Genomic DNA, 4,323 nt, shown 5'->3' with positions numbered 1-4,323 from the left:
ATACAACTTAACTATTAACTAAACCACCAATTAATAAATTTAAGCAATACTTACAAATCCAGAAACGATAACAACATAAAGACACACTAGAACTCGGAGCATACTCAGGACTCGTGCACCCCTATGTTTGATTCGAAGGGTGGGGAGGCAGCCTCAGGGTGATCAATCCTTTAGCCGGGCAAAAAAAAGACACGTGCCCTCAATACACAGAACCTCCGTCCAACAAAGGGATTGAGGGTCTTTTATACAAAACTTCGGTGTCTGTACCATGCTAGGGTCTGCATTTGGCAGGGCCTGATAGGCTAGTGATGAGGTAGTATGACAATACTGCCCTATAGAAATTTTTGTGATGTATGCGTGATCCCCTCGTGGACAGGACCAGATGGGGCATAGTTAGTGTTAGACAATTATGTTTTATTACCCTATGTTTACTTTTTTCCCTTGCCCCTAAGACTGGTCAAGCTACGGTCAAATGAGGCTTATCTGTAAGCACTATCTAGTCATGCTCACCTCCCTATTTTTTTGGCGCCTGAGAGTCCCAGAATGCCTATAAGATCAAATTCCATTCACAAAACTGCATTGTGCTGCCCATGCTCCTCTGAGTATCTGGGTTTTGTGTGAGGGGCCTTGTGTGGCAGGATGGGCTATACGCGAAGGCCGTGGACAGAAAAAGCCTGCTTTACAACATGCCCCCGTGGCCATGGCCAAGCGGCCCAAACGCCACTGATTATACCTCCTCCTTGTCCTCAACGCCTTTATCGGCGCCAAGTAAAGATTTTCTTTCAACGAGAAGCACTTGCACAACAATGCGTTTTGTACAGGCTTTTAAAACAGCGCATCCTAGAACAAGACAAACAATACATGTTATGAATGTGATGAAAATAGAAACAAAAAGTTCTTTGTAACATCCTAAACCAAACCATGAGGCTAGCCATTCCAGTCTAAAAAAGGTGCACAATTCCTGACATCTGTTACAATTTGCTCAATATTCTCAATTACATCACTTACATTTTGTTCAATTGACTTAATTTCCATACAACATTTATCTTTAAACATAGAACCATATTGTGACTCATCTAACCAACTACAAAAACCATTTTCTTTTGCTAACAAGTAATCAAGAGCTAATCTATTTTGTATAACATACACATGTATTTCTCCAATTTTATCTGATGATAGTTTTAGTCCCTTGCTTGTTTGGTTGCCGAGGCGTTCAATAGCCAGGGCATTCAATTCAAGTTGTTCTCGCATTATCAGATTTCCAACAGGATTCCAGGTGGATATTGCTATAGCTGCTTTTCCAAACCAGGTGCCTACCGACTGCCAGAGTGAGGACAAATCACGGGTTTTCCCGCCCCACAAAACGAGGCAATGAGGAGTCCTATACATAAATGCCTCCTCCTTGAACGGCTACATGGCCAAAAGTGCAGCGTCCTCTTGCATTAATAGGCAACCGAGAATGGGCTTGATTTCCACAAAGCCAGAAGTGTCCCGGGTACAACGATTGGAGGCGAGGATGGCTACTGCACCAGGGAGCTAGTTCATCGTTTACATCTACGATGGTTATATAAGCACCAGGCAATGAATAAAATGGAGTAATGCGCAGACCACCATCATCGTGGCGATTACTTTCCGTCTGACACATACAATTCCTGTTTGCAAACAAAAAGGGATAGGGAATAGGGGTAGAGGTAACCTGTGGATTAGTTTCTTGATACTTATCATAATACAAAATACTGGTTAGATTCCATACTATTGTTGTTAGGTGACGTTAATAAAAAGGAATTTAGTGTGGCTGTTAAAACAAAGCCAATCCGGTGGGAAGGGGTTGGTACCCCACTCCTAGTTTTTCTGTTCACATGGCACACTTCTTGCTTCTTTTCAGTTTCTTTTTGTTCACCTGTGAAGACATTGTTAACATTCTCCTAGCTTAACAATTACTACACTATTATCTTTTCACTAAACTTTATAGTTACTAATTGATTGTCAATTGATTGATTGGGCCCAATTATTAATTTTGTTTTTGTTTAAATTCATGCTTCTGCTTTATTTAAAATATCCTTTCATAAAAACACTAATATCCTACACACAATTACAATTGCAATACATATTACAATTAAGACACACAAGACAAACTTGGACAGAAGACAGAACACAAACTTATTATGTCATGACACAGAACCATGTTTTTTTCTTTAGTTGTTCAACTGTTCTTCAGCTGGTACCAGCACTTTCTGATCTGAAAGACAAAAAAAACATTTCTACCCTGGGGGGGTGACACATTATATCTTAGAATACTTTTCCTTTGCAGATGTTCTTGCTAATTTTGATCAGCCTAATGTTACCCAATGATATGCTTTCATTCTGCACACCAGCTTCAGAGGGTTTAAGTGAATTACTTCATTGTTCAATTATTAAGTTAAAGGTGGCATGCCTTAGTTTCCCTCTTGAACTACAGATCAGGCTTAATGTGTGAAGCTTCAAATGATTTACTTCCACAGAAACTTTTTCTTAAAACAAGGTGTTTGCTAGTTACTATTCCATCAAACAGAAAAATGTTTTATTTTCCTGAAAAGAATCATACTTGATGTTACAGGCTTATTTATAGGGGATAGTGCCGTCCCTCCCTTTCCAGAACAGACAGGCAGTTTGCAGACACACACAACCTCGGGTCTGATACCAACTCAAAAGTATTATCAACTTAGCCTTAGCTGCTTAAACCACTAACATACATTAAGTCTGTAGTTTGTTCACACTTGTGAAATACAACTCTATAAAAGGACAGTTTTTAGTTGTTTGTAGTTTTAAAATGCAATTAATTTCCCTTCAAATTTGATTCTGAACCTACTCAGAAAGGACTTTACATGCCATTCTTCAGAGTTCTTTGAGCTAACTGTATGGCTGTTTTTTCCACTCTCGTAAAATTTGAAAATGACTGAAGAGATTTTTCCGTTTCCAAAATAATACATCTTCGGCCAGAGACCAAGAATGGGAAGTTTCAACCTCTTGAGTTTGCCCAAGATGATGAAAACTTGTGAAACCCCTGAATCATTAGCTCTGTAACTATTTTGTCACCAGCATAAATACCTCCTCTGACAGTTTTGTAAATATAGCCCTTCCTTTCCTTTTGCATTAAAAAGCATTAAAAATGTTGGTCAATCAAAATGTTTTACTCAACATAAAAAACCTCAGATATGTGCACCAGCTCCAATTCAGACACAAATGGAACCTTATAATGCCATTTTTGCCAACAGTCTTCAGAGGAAAATTTGACTTACAGCAAGTAGAACTAGGAGAGTTATTTTAAGCATTAGAGATGTAACAGTATTATTCAAGTATTGGTAGGATTTCTAAAGGTTGGGAGGGACCTAGAATAATCCATTGCTATTATTTAATATTTACCTATAGAAACACAGTCTTTGTAAATTTTGTTTTAAATTTTAAGTTCACTACACTTCATATCCCAGGTTGCATGTTTACTTTGAATATCTATCTTGGTCTTGTGTTTATTTCATTACTTTCCTCTCCAAGTGACATCTTCTAATGTTCAAATAATTAATTCTTCAGAGTTCAGTTTTAGTGCACATTAAATTCTATCTTTAAAGAGCCTTTGATAGCTTCATAAATGTAGCTGTGTTAAATAGTTACTCAAGTATTCAAAACAAGTAAGAGGTTGAAAAGTCCCACTTTCACTCTAAAGAGAAACATTTCCTTAAATCAGAAGTGTCACTAAAACTAATACAGGACAACAAGAGAAGTTTATTTCCCTTTATGTATAACTACTACTGGGTGCAAGTAGCATGTGATTTAAATCAGGGCTACTAACACGTGGCCTGTATGTTTGCAGCCCGCGGTGCAGTTTGTGTTTTTGCAGGGCTCAGCACATGGCCTGTAGGTGGGGTCCTTTAAACATGGCCTTCACTGGGATCATGCTCCACTATGGCAAGGTGTCTCCCAGGTGGGGTGAGCATTGAAAGACACATGCAGATGGGCTGGCTGGAACAGACCAGTACAGGGAGGGGGTGCCAGGAGCACTGGGGCATTGTGGGAAGTGCTTTCTATTCATGCCCATCAATGTGAAAGAAGCTATTTGCATATATATGCAACCGCGCTTAAGTTGTGGCATGTGATGTGAGTATCATGGTGGCCCCCGGGGCTTCCAAAGTTGAGTAGCCCTGATTTAAGTGTCCATTAGTTAATGGCATCGAGTCCCTCCCCCAACTTTTTTTTTTTTTAAGGCAATTTTAATTTTTTAAAAAGTAACAAAATCTGAGGTGTGAAAGGCTTGGCAAAAAGTTGTACTTTAAAAAGTAGCAGACGACA

Source organism: Pelodiscus sinensis, chromosome 2 (genome assembly GCF_049634645.1).
Source record: "Pelodiscus sinensis isolate JC-2024 chromosome 2, ASM4963464v1, whole genome shotgun sequence".
In the NCBI taxonomy this organism is placed as follows: Eukaryota; Metazoa; Chordata; order Testudines; family Trionychidae; genus Pelodiscus; species Pelodiscus sinensis.
The sequence above is the reverse complement of the archived record's forward strand: the minus strand, read 5'-3'. Positions refer to the sequence as shown.